Consider the following 19110-nt stretch of genomic DNA (forward strand, 5'->3'; position numbering starts at 1 on the left):
TAGATTATGAAATAAGTCTCTTTCGTCAAAATCGATAATTATGCTGCTTCCACCTTTGTTGATCCTCTTGGAATTACCCTTGCACGTTCCTGTTTAATTACCCCGTCTTTACTGATACTTTTATTTAATACATACCATCACCCAACAGGTTGCATTCGATTGCGAGAAAGGCTAATTCGACCATTTGTTTCCCAATTAATTGAATAGTAATAACCTGAGAGTGAACTACCAAATTAGCTGTCCCTGTTGCTCTCCTAATGAAACTATTCATTCTAATTTTTTTTAAGTTTCATTTTTGAATTGCTAATTTTCTCTCCTTTAACGTTTTGAGTAGTAAAGTACTCAAACGTTGTTTGAGACATCTAAATGCTTTTCTTTAACTTATCCTGTGTATTCTTTTTACGAAGGGAGAGTTACGAATTATAATCGCAGATATCGCTGCGCCATTAAAACAGAAGCAAAAGTCGATCTCCTTTCTTGAGCTATACAGATTGAGCATGGAGAAATGAAGTCATTTTCTATCCCCAGTTATCTCATATAATTTGTTCTCACCGCTCGAAGAATACCGGATGATCACACCTTCTCTTCAAACTTGGCTGGTCTATACTGGCAATCCTTTCAAGTGTATTTTATTTCTCCTCTAGGGGGTTCAGACAAATGTACACTCCATTTCACATAGTCCAAAACGCAATGAACAGCTTTATACATATGTTGTTTGGTATTATGGGAATGCGAATGGGGCAATCATTGTAAATTTTATGTGTGATTTCATTGGTGTAAGAAATCTTTTCAGTCCTCTGTTCAACACATTTATGCTGAACGTCACACCGAAGCAATTCTTATCGTTACGGATAGAATTTTTCTCAATTCTCCTTTAAACTATTCGTACCTGAACTCAAATTTCACTACTCCAAGATGTCCAAGAGTAACTCCCGCGTTTCTGAAGTAGCTTTCATCGAAATCTTTATCTGTTAGTTTCTTTATTTAAAAGCTTCAAATAGCTACAAACAAATTATTAACACTTCGAAATCTGGTAGGTCTACTCCCAGAGAACTTGTACCATGTACAAAGGACAGTCATTTTTGTGTTTTCTTGGCAGATATTCAAATTTTGTTTCTAATGTCGTCACACTTGAATAACTCTACTACATCGTTTAGACATGGAAAAAGCTAATCTCCTGATTTATAATTTAATTAAATTGGTACATAGATGATATTGGTACATGGCCACATACTGTTCCAAATACACCACATGTAATGCCCATTTTTCATCCAACGAATGTTGTTTAAAATGGATAATAAAGCTGTCTTGGTCATGATAGCATTTCTTCAAGTTTGTTTTAAAGACTGCACCGAAATGCATTCTCTTTTAAGGTGCTTTTTTATTCTCCTTTTCTCAAATGCTATCTGTCAAGAAGGCCTGAAATTAGAATATATTTACTCTGAGAAGGAATGACAGTTCTTCGTCGTGTAATTACTGATCATTAATTTGCGTGATTTCAAAATAATGGAGGAAAAATATTTAAAATTCAACAGTCTTGAAGTCTCCCAACTGATAAACCATCTTTGAATCTTCCAGCCAGTGAACAAATTTGTTTATGAGAATTCTCAAATGCACTGTTTCTCATTTCACAAGCCATACACTACACAAATCACCGACAGTTCAAATACCATTTCTGAAACCTCAGATTCTGGTTTTCAAATAGCACTTATTTGCCAACCTTCCAAAATAAAATGACAGTAAAAAAATTCTCTACGATATCTTCCATCTTTGCTATTAGCAACACTCAACTCTCTAGACACCATGAGATTTCTCTACCACAAATACAACAATATCCGATTTCTCTTCGCATTGATATGACGTAATTATTGCCTACTTATCATTAATAAAACATGTCTTTTTTTTGATAGAAAAGTTTTTAATCTATTAAATTTATGCAAATTAATATATCATGTGGTAGCACTCAACAAGACAAAATGCAAATGACTGCGCCTAGCGAATTGTGTTTGAAGGAAGCGCTTTACGTAAACGAATAAAATTGTAAACTCGTATATCTTGTAATGTGTCGAAGACATTATATAGATGATTTCACTCGAGGGGGAGGCGAAGAATTATTGGAAAATTTCAAGAAATACTGATATTTCCAGAAAGTTTGGAATCGCACATAGCGTTGTATGCAGCCTTTGGGCTGCGCTTGAAACCAATGGAATGTATATAAAACGAATGCTATACGGTCGACCTCTCTCTATCACGGAGCATGAACACAGATTTTGGTTACGCCATCAAAACAGCTAAAAAGAACAAACCATACCAGAAATGTATATCAGAACTGAACAACCAGCACATCAAAGAAAGTAATTTAATATTGAGAGAGGAACGAGGTCAGATATCACCCAGATTGAAAGATGTCTTTAAGAAACTTTAATTCAGAAGATTGGCGTAGATATATTTATATAATCTAATAATTTGGGTGATATCGGATTTCCTTCGATCTCTCCTCTTTCTATGCTACATTCCTTTCACTGATAATCTAACTTTATACCTAGCTACAGGCCATATTTAAGCCTATAATTTGCCAGACACACCACGCAATACTAAAACAAATCACACTGAAATAAAACACGTAGATAACATTGCAATACACATCATGTTTCAGCCATTATTTATATTGGGTGAAAACAGAATGTTAATAATAGCCTGTAGGGTTTAATTATAACATGTGTATAGAGAACTATAATCCCTTCCTCTCAGTTATTTGGCAGACTATCCAGTCCTTTTTTTGGTGGGGAGATAATTTTTACTGCTTGCGTAATTACTGAATGAGTCTTTATTTATGAACATATGAAGAAGGGAAGTGCAATTTGATATTTATATTGTCCTGATAGTATGAGTATTTTCATAAATATACTGAATACAATATAGTTTATAAGTCGCATCCATTTTTGCTAAGTAGATTATATCATTCGTTTAATTAGTTATTCTTAATTATTAATATAACTTGCATTCTTTTATTTTCCATCTCTCACTATAGTAATAAATTGAGAATTCATGTGCCACCTCGGTATTAGTGAGACACGTATAGATGAAAAAAATATTTTAGTTAATGTTGACAGAACTGGTTATATATGAGACTACACGTTCAAGTTGACGGGTCATCTTACGAAGTGAACTGCAACTGTCGCTAGCACACTTGCGAGTTCATTGATTCCCTTGATTATGTGGTATTGAACCGTGTTCTACTTTTTAGCACCGTTCCATTCATTGTTATATACAAGAATTCCTTAAGTTTGCATTTGTTTCTTTCTTTATCTAATGGACATGATCTTCTGTCCTATCTTGAAATATCATCCCCCCGATCTTTTTCTTTGACAATCTTTCATTCACATGATTTTCCCTTAGTGCTTACGTTTGAAAATCTTTCACCACTTAACTCATTTCTCCAGCCAGTGTCTGCTGTGCAAAATTTGATCCATATTTCATCAACGTGCTCAGACAACATTTTTATTATTTTATCCTGTTTTGTGAAGTTTGCTCTCTTCAAGGCTCCTAGGGCCACACTATCACCATCAATGATTCCCTTTTTTAGTGTTTGCCCATATCTAAAACACATATTAACCACCTTTCAGCCATTATGGATCAAATGCGCATCCTCATATGCTTCGTATCCATCACATTTCAATGTAGGATCAGTGGTATTACAATTTTAATATGCGCTTCGCATCCATGATGACCTTGACATCTATAGACGTCTTGGTCAGTATCGTGATTACCTTCTTTTAATCCTACAGACAAATCCCGCGCATTATCTCTGTGAAAACAATACCAATTTGTTTCCTTCTGTGATTCTTCTATTCTTTCTTTAACTCACTGTCCAAGGTGAATATCGTCCTCCAAAATTAAATATGTTTATCTTCTAATTAATTAAAAACTGAATTGAATGCAGTTTTGAAATGTACAAATAACAAATACAGGCTGATGATGATATCCATTTAGTTTTCCTATTAGTCAGTAAACAGAGTGGGCGAGAAGTTGAAGAAAGTATTGCTCTAAATCCCGAATGTTCATATAGCTGTGCATCATCCAAGCATGTTGTGACTCTCCTTAATAAAATGGATATAAAAATTTTGTCCAATCTTAATTTTTCTCTACTTAAATTACAAGTTGTAATGTATATTACTGCGTGTATTAATATTTCTAGGATATTCGATTGAGTCCAATAAAGTGCATTTAATGTACACAAAAATACACATTTTCCCTGAAGAAATTGCTTCTTACTTGTCCATATTCTAAATTATAAATCCCAAATCCCTCAACCACGAAATACCACATTCGTCTGGGTAGTGCACTCCAAGTCAATAAGCATGGGAAATGTTATAGAGAATCTTGATTTTTCTATAATAAAGAAAGAAATTTTTTAAAAAATTTACTAACAACATTGCTGTTGAATTCGCTGTTATTTCATGTAAGCCAGCACACGTTTTAATCATCATAATAATAGTCAGAAATGATTGAATTATTTCAACCATGGTTTGGAAAATGCAACTCAAAACGTTTCTATAATTTTAATTAATCTTGAATATCCATGCATCCTCGTACATCTACGTTCAGTTTAGCTTTCAACTGCGCCACACTCTATTAACGTGGAAACTCTTTGCTTCTCACTTGTCTAAGATTCCGTCAATCAACCTTCAGACGCCTGAGATATTTTTTGTTTGTATCTTCCAGGTCAAAATATGTCCAGAAGGTGTGCTAGTTATTTGAAAGCAATAAACGTGCAAAGTACGGAAATATATTTTCATTTGGATCTCCAAAGAAAAGCCCTTCGAAGACATATAAATCCTTGCTCATTTCTGGTTTATTGGACAGAATATCGCTGGAATATTTGTAGCATAAAACCCCATGTATGATTTGAAGCAAAGAATTGTGCATTATATATGGAAAGAAATCTTTGCTTCTCATTCTTCTTTTCTTATTCCCATTCTTCAGCCATTGTATATTCCTTAATCTCAGGTGACGCAGCAATGCAACAATTGATCCCAGATAATATTTCCTCGCTGCAGAATTCTTTTTTTGGGGGGGGGGGAAGATAGCAATCCACACGAAACTTCTTTTGTGTGACTGAAACATTATAATGAACCGATATCCTTAAACCGGAAAACGATTTTACAAGTGTCGGGCAGAGTGATGAATTTTTACTGATAAAAAAGTGAAATTGTAAAGACATTGTTTATATAAACCAGAAACTCAATAACTCTTTTGGGGACGGAGACGTGAAGAATATGAATATTGGAGGAGATGTTATTTATTCATTCATAATAAAGGGTGAATGTTCAAGAATCTCCCAGCAAACTTCTGAAAAATATCACTGATTTCTGTCAAGATGTAGAGAGTAAACAAACCCACTCCAAGGATGAGTAGATGGACTAAAACAAATAGAGATAGAAATATAAGTTAAATTTTTACAATCACATTATTATCTGAAATACTTTAATTTTTTCAAGCTCTTTCAGGCCTCTGTTAAGCGGGGAGATTGTACACACATCTCGGTATAAGACTAATGAGATCTCGAAGGATGCTTGGAGACCGTTTATTATTTCCTGATCTATACCACAGTGTGAATTTTAAAACTATAACAAGATTAATGTAACAGGAAATAAATATAACATTAGCTTTGTTTAAATTAACAAGGAAAAAATTCATTTCCTAAGATAATTTATTTCAATTCCTAAAATTAAGATTTTTTACAGTATGAATGGGTGGATTAAAAAAAAAAATTATTATCGAGATTTCTTCCCAGAATTTTTACAACAACATTTTCTATTAATTTGATTAACTAGGTAGTAGTCGAGGTTAAAAATGACCATTTTGACAAATCGAAGGTCCTTCAAAAGAATGGATTCCAATATCATCAGAATGTAAGATTTACAACATATCTTTCCCAGGATTGCATATTTTTATTAGTACGAATATTGTGGAGATGGAATTTCATATTTCTGAAAGTAGAGAAAATTATGTCTCACAATGAGATTGTAAGGTTTTCTCTACTATGACTTCTTTGATTGATTTTAAGTAATATTGATGAGGCAAATTGCTGTCCGCACATTTCATATACATAAGGTTTTCTTTCATTATTCCTGATTAAGTGGATGTTAACGGTTGATTGCTGAGAAAATTTCTTCACGCAAATCAAACAGATGAAAAACTTCTCACGAGTATGACCATATAGATGCGTTTAATAAACAGGAGAATGTTGCAAAACACACCTGAAAAATGAAAGACTTTTCTCATGACTGTTGAGTGCCTGTTCAGTTGTGTATTTTCAAAAATTGTTTCCTTAAGTGTTTTTATAACTACTAGGATCTTCAAACATCATTTCACACTTTAATCAGTTTATAGGTTTCTTATTCTTGTGAATCATTAAATTGCGTTTACGATGAATTGGTCGAGAAACATTCTTGGTTCACTGAAAAGTTGAAGAGTTTCTCTTTTCCATGTACTCTGAAGTGCATTTGAGGTCATATGAAAGGCAGAATTACTTTTCAAACACTGAACAGCTGAAGTGTTTCTAATTCTTGTGAATCCTTAAATCTCTTTTATGGTAGCTTGGGCGAAAAAATTACTTTTCACACACCGAACAGTGGGAAGGTTTCTCATTACTTAAACGTGAAATCTAAAGTGCCTTTCGAGATCTCATGAAATAGAAAATTATTTGGCGCATGGAACAGCAGAAGGGTTCTCAATACTGTGAAGCTTTATATGCTTTTTAAGAATACTTCGCTGAGAAAATTTCTTTTCACACAATGAACAGTTGAAGGGTTTTTCTTTAGTGTGAACCCTTAAGTGACTTTGGAGATTATCTCTAACAGAAAATTTCTTTTCACACAATGAACAGCTGTGCGGTTTCTCATTATTGTGGATCCTTGAATGCTTTTTAAGATTACTTTGGTCAGAAAATATCTTTTCACACACTGAACAGCTGAACGGTTTTTCTTTAGTGTGAACCCTTAGGTGACTTTTGAGACTATCTGAAACAGAAAATTTCTTCTCACATAATGAACAGCTGTAGGGTTTCTCATTATTGTGAATCCTGGAATGCCTTTTAAGATTACCTGGTTGAGAAAATCTCTTTTCACACACTGAACAGTTAAAGGGTTTTTCTTTAGTGTGAACCCTTAAGTGACTTTTGAGACTATATCTAACAGAAAATTTCTTCTCACACAATGAACAGCTGTAGGGTTTCTCATTATTGTGGATCCTTGAATGCCTTCTGAGACTACTTTGGTTAGAAAATTTCTTTTCACACACTGAACAGCAGAAGGGTTTTTCTTTAGTGTGAACCGTTAAGTGAATTTTAAGACTCTGTGAGCAACCGAATTTCTTTTTACACATTGAACAGATGAAAGGTTTATGGTTTTCTGGAATTTCTAATTTGTTTTCTTCCTCTGTTGAATTGAAAAACTCTTTTTTCAGTTTTTTGCAGATGGATTTTTCAGTACTATTCGTTGATGATTTACTTTGATGGAATGCTTCCTCTGACTTATTTTCTTCATCTTTATTTTTCTCCAATTTCGTAAGAAATATTTCCATTTGGAATCTTCCAGATGTCGATCTTTCTCGGAGTGATTACAGAAAACTAAAATAAATGATTAAAAAACTTAAGTAAAATATATAGTGATTCCACAGAAACAGGTTGTTAATGAATACTGTATATGAAAATCTAAATGTAACATCGTTTGTTTATTTATCAATGTATTGATTATTTGTGTACTTCTTTTAACATTTCGTTTAAAAGTGTATGGATAGCAATATTTTGATGGTAACGCTTTTCCTCGAAAACGTGAGATGATTTAAAACTTTGTTTTAGAAACATAATATGGCACTTTTTGCAGTCAGTTCATTCTTCTCTTAAAAAATCAATCAATGAACTCAACCTTGGCGAGGAAATTGTCTTTTCCTCTAAAATATGTATTCTGTTTGTCACATATATCGCTGATTATAAATACAGAGATTTTTTCATTTGTGGAGAGACTTTTTATTATCAACGACGATAACGTTCAGAAAATGCTTATAAGAACGCTTTCTTGAGTAGACGGTACCTTGATTTGAGCATAGGAGAAGAGACAATCTACTGAATTGTACAACTGAACAACTCATTACCAAGCAACTTAAATTTAATGCACAAATATCGGGCAGTAATATAAGTGAGAGTACACTTAATATGAACAGTTAAGAGGCTAAAGATAATCTGGTTAGAAATACTTACACTGGAAAGAAAGTAGAGATTTTAATCATATCATCAAATTATCATATGGTAATTGATTTTCATCTCAATTAAAGTTAATAAATGCCATCCTGTATGCTTACTTATAAATAATTATAACAGGAAAAATCTAAAATAAAATAATAATTTTGCTTCCATTTGAACCATGGATTCTGAAATGAGTCACTTTCATCAAAATCGATAATTATCCTGCTTCCACCCCTGATGATTCTCTTGGAATTACTTCTTCAAATTCTAATTTAATTACACCTATTTTACTGCTAAAACACGTCATTTCTCAACGGCTTGTGTTTGACTGGAGGCTGTAAGTGCAAGAAATGAAAATTGGATCATTTGTTTCCTCGTCAATTGAATAATAATATGTTGATTGTCAACAAATTAGCAGTCTCTGCTGCCCTCCAAATAAAATTATCCATTCTGATATTTTTTAAATTTTCTTTTCGATTGCAAATTTTCACTGGTTTATCTTTTTGAATAGCAAAGAAATCATTGTTGGACACTGCTTTTCAGACCAGTAAATTCTTTTGGAAATCTTATCCTATGTATTCTTACGAATGGTCGGTTACGATTATACTTCGTAACTGTCCCTGTGCCATTAAAACAAAAGATAATAGTCTACATCCATTCTTGAGCTATAGCGATTAAGAATGCAGAAATGATGAGACATTTTCTATCCCCAGTTATCTCATATAAATTGTTCTCTCCACTAGGAGAATACCGGATGATCATACCTACTCTTTAAACTCGGCAGGTCTATACTGGTAGTCCTTTCAGATGTATTTTCTTTATCCTCACTCAGTTGAGACAAGTGTAGACTTCATTCGTCACTGTGCAACATTCACTCAGCCGATTTTATCCATATGTTATCTGGCATTACAGGAATGGCAATTGGGATAATCTTTGTAAATTTCATGTGTGATTTCATTGGTGTAATTAATGTTTTCACTCCTCTGTTCAAAACATTTATGCTGTACGTCACCAAGACAATTCTTATCGTTCCCAACAGATTTTTTTTTCAATTCTACTTTAAATCTTCGTATCTGAACTCACTTCACTACTCCAATATGTCCATCAGAAACATATGCGTTTTAGAATTAGCTTTCATTGAAATCTTTATCTACTAGTTACCTTCATTTAAAACTTTTAAATAGCTAGAAGCAAAATATTAGCACTTCGAAATCTGATTTTCAGAGGTCTACACTCAGGAAAATTGCATCATGACAATAAAAAGTACTGTGATCTATCTTGCAAAAAAAAAATAAAAAAATATCTTACATCTTGGCTATTGGGAACACTCAAATCTATGAACACAATGATATTTCTCTTCCTCTGATAGCACAATAACCAGGTTTCTCTTCGCATCGATAAGACAGAAATTGGCTCCTCAGCATCAATAAAATTATGGCTTTTTTTCGCTCAAAAAGGACTTTATATCTGAACAGCTATTAACTTTATGCAAATTAATATTTCACGTGTTATCCCTCAACGACATAAAACGTAAAAGGCTAGACCTAGCGAATTATGTTTGAAGGAAGCGCTTTACGTAAAGGAATAAAGTTGCAAATTTATATGTCTTGTAACGTCTCAATGACATCATCTAGAAGAATTCACGACGGGAAAAGAAATATTGGCAAGCTTGTAGAATTACTGATATTGCCAGAAAATTTGGAATCCCACTTAGCATTGCACATTCTTTAGGAAGCGCTTGAGACCAATGAAATGTATACGGGACGATTACTAAGAGGTCACCCTGCTCTTCCATGGAGTGTGAACACAGATTTTTGGTTATGAGAGCAAAAAAGTAAGCATCGCACCTCTGCCGGTCAGCTCGCAAATCGTCTCCAATCAAGCACAGGTGCCAGATATCTCCTGGACACAATTGTACGTCGTGTTACATCCATTATATTAAAAAGAATAGATGTAACACGACGTGCAATTGTGTTCTTGGATAAGTACAACCATGTGAAAAAGCAGGATGCAGAGAAAGATTCTGAACAAGAGATTACATCCTCACTATCAACCAAGTAATTGGGAAGGTATACGAATATCGACTTCTTGGAGATTTAATATTTGTAATTTTAGAAAAAGGCTTTGACCCTTTATTTTAGACGGAATTAATAAACTCCTATAAAGAACATCCTATCCCAGAAAAATATATCAGAACACAACAGCCAGAACAACAAAGAAAGGAAATTCAATATTGAGAGAGCGGAGAGATCAGATATCTACCCAGTTTGTTTTAGAAGTCTTTTGGAAACTTTAATTCAGAAGATTGGCTTGGATATATTTATATAATCTAATAATTTGGATGATATCACGTTTTCTTTATCTCTCCTCTTTCTATGCTAAATTACTTTCCTTGATGCTCTAAATTCATACTAGCTACCTATTGTATTTATGCCTGTTAAACGCGTGTGTTCTCTGGTCAATCTGACTGTTCCATACGGAATGTTTTCTTCCTCGCCATCACGGTAGCTTACTTCAAGTTCACTCGTGAATATAAAGCCTATCTTTGTCATAAGGAAAATGAATCTCGAGTGACTAGTTAACGTAAAGGTGTATAAATAATATCCATTTTGGATCGTACAGTAAAGATATAGTAGAGCATGATGCTTGAACACATGCGTTTAACAGGAATAAAGATTACTTGGTTGGTCAGATTACTTTGGATTAGAATAGTTTTAGATTTTAAGGTTTGTACATAGTTTATTTTAATGTATACACTTGGATAACTGGCTTTTTGCGAGTGGGATTATCAGTCTTCAATTCAATCATGTAAATTCTTTACATTATAGAATGAATATAGTTGTTATTATTCTTATCCAGTAATCTTCATTCTTTAAAAATATATATTAAAAAGAGAACGAAGCATGAATAATATAAAAATTTATTAAGGACATAATTTCAGATTGTTTTTGTATCCGGAAAGAAACAAGGATTATTTGGTATAATTTGGTTAGAACATCTTTCTAATACCTATCATTTAATTAAAGAAATAAAACTAAAATATTAACAAATAATTTTTGATTTAACTGGCGTAAATTCTTTTAATATATGATTTAAACATTTTAAGAATTAAATTCAGATTTTACTAAAAAAACATTTAAAAAATTCGAAATGACACAAAAATTACCTTTCTCTGGCAGAGCACACAATTGTAGAAAGAATCAATCACAGAAGTCAGACATGTACATACGCAACAATATATTTCAGCTATTATTTACAATGGGTAACAACTAAACATAATAATAGCCTGGGTAAGAGATTACTTTAACATAAGGAAAGAGGAATTATAATCCCTTCTTCTAGATTACTAGTCAGGTTGTCTCATCGTTTTATTGGGTAAATTTTAGTGCTTGCGTAATAACTGAATGATGTCATAAGTAGTGAGTGTATGAACAAGCGAGTACAATTTGATATTGTTTATAAATCACCTCAATTTTTGCCAAGTCTATATCATCAGCTTATCTGATTATTCTTAATTTTTCATTTTTAAGTTATATTTCATAGTTTTTCCTTTAGTTTGCATTCTTTTACTTTTCGTCACTCACTATATCAAGATGAGAATTCGTGTGTCCATCAGTGTTAACAATTAGACACAGAGAGGAAGAAAATATTTTAGTGCATCTTGAGAAAACTGTTTTTATATATGACACTATACATTTAAGTTGACCGGTCATCTGACCATATTTGTGAACTGAACTGCAAGTGTTAGCACTTTTGGGAGTGCATTGAGTGTCAGAAATCAAAATCAATATAATAGGATACTGATGGAATAACAGAATTCCATCCATCTTATGGACAATTCCTTTGTGGGAAATTGCAATGCTCTTCCTTACTGCGTTCGGCTTTGACCTAAGTATGGCGTTTTACTCAATCAAAAAATGCTAGATGTGAACAACAGTTACGTGCAAGAGGACTGCATATTTTCTTGATATTTTCCAGTGAGTGTCACAAGGCATTCAATATTAGCGTTTCTGTACATATATGAGTCACTTCTTCCTTATGATCGCTACCGAAAAAAAAGTAAGGTAGTCGAAAAAAGCATTCTACCATGATTAGCTTTCTGATATTTGCTCAACACATCAAGATGTGGAAAAGGGATTTATTTGGTGTGAAGATTTCTATCTTTAGATCGCTGACGGTAATTTGCATTATTTCTACCTTTTTTTTCGAATACGGGGAAATATTCATTACCATACATCACAATTGAAGCGTTTTTCATTAGAATATTCTTAGAACCCCCTAAGGTTTTCGATTGAGAAAATTTATTTGCGCAAGAAAGGTTTTTTGGTTATTGTGAGTTCTCAAGTGTAATTTCAGATCTCCATTATGAGGGAAATTTGTGCTAGAGACTGAGCATGTGAGAGGTTTTGATTTGTATGATTTCATGCAAGAATAATGGGACTTTAAGAACTAGCGAATCTTCCCACACATTTCTCAGACATAAGATTTCTTCTCATGATGATAACTTACGTTCGTTTTAAGGTTTGATAGATCTCACAACTATAAATTTTTTCTTACCATTAGTAATCCTCTCACGTTTCTTGAGCTCACAAGGCAGTTGATATTTTCAATGCTGCTGCCTATTTTCATTGTCTTTCCCCTGTTATTGCTGATCTTCATATATCTATTACAACAGTTATTCAATTTAGTCAAGGAGTCTTGCAGACTTGTAGCGGATTTATTTAGAAGTATAACATCGTCCGGATAAAGTAAAGATCTGACATTAACATCTCCAATTTGGATATCAGGTTTAATACCACTTTCCTTCAGAATGTGATCCATATAGATAATGAATATATTTATATTAAACCATCTTCCTGTGCTCCCTTCAATTCTAACTGCTGACTTACAACTCAAATGGTCGTTTGATGCCAGCCTGGTTGGCCGAGTGGTTAGCGTATCTGCTCTCCCGCCAAAAGGCTGCGGGCTCGAATCCCACCGTGGGTATGAATGTTTGTGAACAATACTAGTAGTAGTGGTGGTCGGCGGTAGATGGCGTTGGTGTAGATGATGAATGTAGTTGAGTGGTGGTGTCGGAGAGTTGTGGAGTAGGTGCCCTCCCTCGATGAGTCCTTGGACTCCCAGGAGGTGCTATGTAATAATAAATAAAGACTAAGTATTGCTTCATATAATGCCTGATGGACAGATATAACTGCAGCAATTTGAATAGCTTTTCACTTTCTCATATTTTGCAGGTCTACAAAACTTAAATACAGATGTTTGTTATATTCCCAAGATTTCACAACCATTTGTTGTAAAGTGAATCTGATCTGACATTCTCTATTTGGTCTGAATTCAGCTTGTTCTTCCAAAATCCTTCTCAACCGTTTCTCAAGTATACTTGCATAAATCTTACCAGAAACAACTCAGTAGGAAAATACCTTTTATTCTCACATTCACATTATTTCCCTTTTTATAAATGGGTACTATGAGAGCTCTACTGCAATCATCTGGAATTCGTATGTCTCTGCAGGCCTCCTGAACTTTGCTGTGCAGCCACTGTAAGACTTGTATAACACTATATTTGAGCATTTCTTGTCTAATATCATCTGCGACTGCTACATTTCCACATTTTGTTTTATGGAGTTTAATGGCTTTTTGTACTTCAAACATGGATGTATATTCCTGATTGCATTCCTCTTTGGTGTTTTTTTTCCCCTGTGCTGTCAATGATTTTTTCGGTTAGCAATTTTTCGAAGTAATTACTCCATACAACAAGGATATCTTTTTCATCTCAATTCCTTTTACAGGAATTGAGATGAAAATGTAACTTTTGATATGCTTTCTTCTTTAACTTCCTGTGTCCACCATGGAGTTCTGATTTTTCTATCCTTGCATACAACCTCACCATATGCCTCTTTGGCAGAATCAATCAATTTCTTCATGGCTTGCCAATGAATTTCCAAGGATTGGTTCATGTTCTGAAACTCTTTCATTTTTTCTAAATAATGATGAAAGCTGCTCAACTTTTATTCGATTTAAAACTTTCTCACATGTTCTTCTTTTCAATATGAAATTCTATTTTATCCTGCTCGAAGCTAAAGGGTGATCACTTCCAATTTCAAAACCTCTGCACACTCTAGTGTCCTGCACAATTGAGATAACATCACTATCAACAATAACATAGTCAATGACTTTTATTCCTTGCCTCTTCTCTCCATGTGAATTTGTGCACATTTTTATTTTGGAACATTGTGTTAGTAATAACCAGTAATAGTAATAGTCCATGTCCTGTGCAGAAATCAACCGGTATTTGCCATTATTATTAGCATTTGTCATTTCACCAAATTTCCCCAAAATACTTTTGTCTGACAATCATTTCCTACTCTGTAATTTAGATCCCCAACAACGATCACCTTTTCCTTCTATTGTCATTTGCTTTCTCTAAAGCCCTCAAAATTTCTCCACTTTTTTCTTAGTAGGTGTTTTTGTGGGAGCATAGGCACAAATCACTCTTTGTCCACTTCCCAATTCTGATATTTTCACACATCACTCTATTTGATATTACATGCCATTCTCAGATGTCTCATATTTATATAGGCTGGCGCCTGTGAATAAGTTACGCTAAACTTGTGCTCCCGCATTTCATCGCAATTACAAGTATTTTTTTGTGCAAAATAAGCAGTAAATGGAACACCAACCGAAGGTACTAAGGAGCCGATTATTTCAGTACAATTCGTAAGTACCCTTAGTCCATTAAATCAGCTATTTTTCCAATTAAATAAATTTCGTGTGATGATACTATGTTCCGCCTTTTTACGGGAGTTCACGGTACCATCTACTCCCCCCCAAATATTATCCGGGCTCCAGAACCAGCATAGGCTGATGAATCAGATCTATGACTGGGGAAGTATTCCTGACTGTAATCCATGTGAGTCCTCGAACCGGTTTGCCTGCTTGCTTGATGATAACACCAGATAAACTGGCGAAAAAACCCTGCAGTCCACGCCCAAGACCGGCTAACTTGGCTATGGCTGAGGAAGATCCTTAAGCTCCCCACGTCGTTGACGAGAATCGAACCTAGGACACTCCTTCCCCAGGCATATGGTTGCAAAGTGCAAAGCCACTAGGCTAACCGTGCGGACATTTTTCCAATTAAAAAACAGCCACGTGAAAGCGCTATGTCTACCGTGCGAATTAAAGATGGCGGCAACAAAGGCCAACAATGGAAGATTACCTCTAGTCCTGTCAATGTAGTGTCGCCGATCGCCAACAAACCAAATGTCATCACGAAGTGCCGAAGTTAAAGAAAGAAAAAAAGGTATATTGCGCGATTTCTGTTGGAACTGGCTGCATACTTCCTGCGCGAAAATAGATGAATCGGCGAAAAAGCTTTTCACTTATCTCAACCAGCCCTACTTCTGTACGATGTGCCGCCCTTCCATAAAACAGCTACTAAACCTAGGCAAGAGAGTTGAAAACCTCGAACAATAGCTTTATACCATGATAGATACTTTCTCCTCCAATCAGAAAGTTGGAAACTAAGCTCGAGATACTCGACGACCAGCACCCGATCGCAAATGCACCCGTATCAGATAACGAACTTCGTGATATAATCGCATCTACGGTAACGAATCTCTCGAGGCCGAAAATAGGAGACTCAATGCTGTTATCCTGAACTTTCCGAAGGAAAACATCGGAGTTCAGGAAACGACAAGAAATTGCAATTTCGATCCAAAAAATATCGTTAAATGCCATCGTTTCGGACCCATAAACAAAAGAAAGGACGGAACGAACTTTCCACGTATCGTGAAAGTGATCTGCAACACATCAACAAACATCCAAATTTATAACGGCGATAGACAACAAGCTAAAGGACATTTTTCCCCAGTTGCGCATCTGTGCTTGACCTGATTTAACCTTTGCCCAGAGAGAACAAAGATGCCAACTCCAAAGACAACTAGAAGAAAAACGCTAAAATGGAGACAACAGTTTAATGATAGACTGGAAACAAACCAAACTAGTGCAAAAACCAAGTGACACCACTAGTAGCCACCACGGAGACCAGTATATAGGCACTGCATAGGAAACGTGCAAGACCCTTGGGGTCAAATCCATGCCTCACAGAACCTTGCATATCCACTTCACCAACATTTGTGGTCTCAATTCCAACCTTAATAGCATTCACTACCATCTGTAGTCTGCCAAACCTCACATACTCTTTTTAACAGAAACTCAAATCTTGCCTTCCCCCAGCACTATCCATTTCAACCTCCCTAACTATACACTATTTACCTCCTTTTGACCCAAGGGTGGCATCTGTACATATATCTGCTCTGACATATCCTGCCAGAGAATCGCCCAACTTCGACATCTTTTGGCTAAAGCTATCCCTCCCCCCACTCAGTCAAATTCATCTGCTGTCTCTATTGCTCTCTTAATACCACCATTCAATCTGAGCTCTTTCATTTCCTCTCTCTAAAAGTTGATTTTCTCCAGTCCCACTCTCCTAACAACAAAATCATCCTCCTGGCTGATTTTAATGCCTATAACACCAACTGGCTATACTCTTCCAGTTGTGCAGATCCTGCAGGCAGAGATGCTGAAACATTTGCCATCACTAATGACCTTACATAAATTGTTCAAAAGCCAACCAGAATACCAGATAACCCAAACCACTCCCCAAATATCCTAGATCTTTTCCTTACTAATGACCCTTCCAAATATGTAGTGAGCCCTTTGGGTAATTCTGACCACAACCTAGTGTTCATCTCCTCCCCCATGCAACAATGCTTACACAGTCACACCTACACAAGAATTGTTTGGCATTATAACAGTGCCAAATGGGACAGTCTCTGAGACTATCATGCTACATTCCCATGGTTGGATTATTGTTTCCAGTCTTCCAGTCCAAACATATGCACCGAACATAATCACCAAAGTAATCTTCACTGGCATGAAACTCATTCTCCACACTACTCTGAACTGCCATCCTCCTTCAATGCCTATATTGAAGCTTGAAACAGATGCAAGAAATTTATCAATGCTTCTAAAACAGAATTTGAATGGGCAGGAAACTTGCAGCTTCCTGTCCAAATGGAAGCCATGCCTTTTGGTCTCTTGCCAACGCAATTGGTCGTAATTTTTGCCCTACACTACTTCCACCTCTATCATACCCAGATGGCTCAATTGCAACATCACCCACAGAAAAAGCTAGCCTCCTGGCTTCACACTTTTCCTCAAAACTAACTGACAATGCCAAATGCCCTCCAGTCATTCCAAGTGCCCAACATCCAATGCCCCCTGTATACTTCTGTCAAAAAGATATCATAAACCTATTATCTAAATTAGACACAAGTCTCCTGACCCTGATGGCATTCCTCCAATTGTCCTGAAAGTCTGTGCAACAGAACTGACTCCTATCCTATGCCATCTGTACACTCTTACTCCACTGGTGTGTATATATCCCAAAGCCTGGAAACTGGCTCACATCCAACCCATCCTAAAAAAGGGTGACAAATCACTGCCATCTAATTACCGCCCTATCTCAGTCAGTTCAGTCCTATCTAAAGTGAGGGAGAAAACCATCAACTCTCAACTCCTACTCTACCTTGAAGGTGCCCAACTATTAAGCGACCACCAGTACGGATTCCGTCAAAGCCGATCAACAGGGGATCTACTCTCATACATCGCCCGACAAATGCCATGGAGAAATTCAGTGAATCCCAAGTAGTTGCACTTGATATCTCTGAAGCCTTTGACCTGGTCTGAAACAAAGGCTTACTAAGCAAACTCCCATGATTTGGACTGTCTCAGAACTTCTGCAGATGGATTGCCAGCTTCCTGTCTGGACAAACACTATGTGTGATGGTAGACGGCTCCCTATCCTCTCACCATCCAATTAATGCTGGGGTCCCACAAGGTTCAGTTCTCTCACTGACCCTCTTCTTTCTATATATCAATGACCTACTTCAGTTGACCTCTAACCCAATAGTTTTGCAGACAACAGCACATTACACTCCTCCCTCTCATTTGACAAACCCTACTCTACACAACTCACAGAACATCAACCACCACTGCCCTTAATTCTGGCCTCTCCTGGCATAAACACATCACAACCATTGCATCCTCAGCTTCCAAAAAAAATAGGTTTTCTCTTTCACTCAAGATGCTACTTCATCTCTAAACAGCTGACATTATGCAAATCTCGAATCCACCCAGCTATCGAATACTGCTCTCACATTTGGAGTGGGGATCCTAAAAGCTCCCTCAAAATGCTTGACTCAATACAGAGGAGAACAATTAGATTGATAAATGACCTAACTCTCACCAACTCACTTGGTCTCTGGATTTGCACATTCTATAAATATCTCCATGTCTCCATGGAAAATGTTCAACCGAAACAGCATTAATAATAATTCCCCCACTCTGTACTAAGCCCATTGAAACAGGTACAGCTGCTGCCCAACATCCTTTCACAGTACACCTTGAAACCCACAGAATAAGTTTATTTTCCTCCTCCTCCATCCCTGCTACTGCAGTACGTGGAATAGTCTTCCCCTGACGTATTTCCCAAGGAATACAACATACAGGCTTTTAAATCAAATGTAAACAAGTTTCTCCTTTCCCAACCCATATACAGAACGTACTATAGGTTAATCAGCCAACCTCTTGATTATGGACCCAATATATATATGTATGCATGTATGTCGATCTGGTACTTATCCAATTTCTCAGCTAGCTGCATGTCTTTAGCATCCAGGCTTCTTATGTTGATAGTACTGATCTTTAACTCTGGTCATGTTGGCTTCGGGTATTTCAGTAGCTGATTTTTTTTTGCTGTTTACCCTGATTCCCTAGCAAAAACAATGGGTGCCTTGTTT

This window comes from Typopeltis vanoorti, chromosome 19, assembly GCF_054136105.1.
Source record: "Typopeltis vanoorti isolate ZY-2024b chromosome 19, IOZ_Tvanoo_1.0, whole genome shotgun sequence".
Lineage (NCBI taxonomy): Eukaryota > Metazoa > Arthropoda > Arachnida > Uropygi > Thelyphonidae > Typopeltis > Typopeltis vanoorti.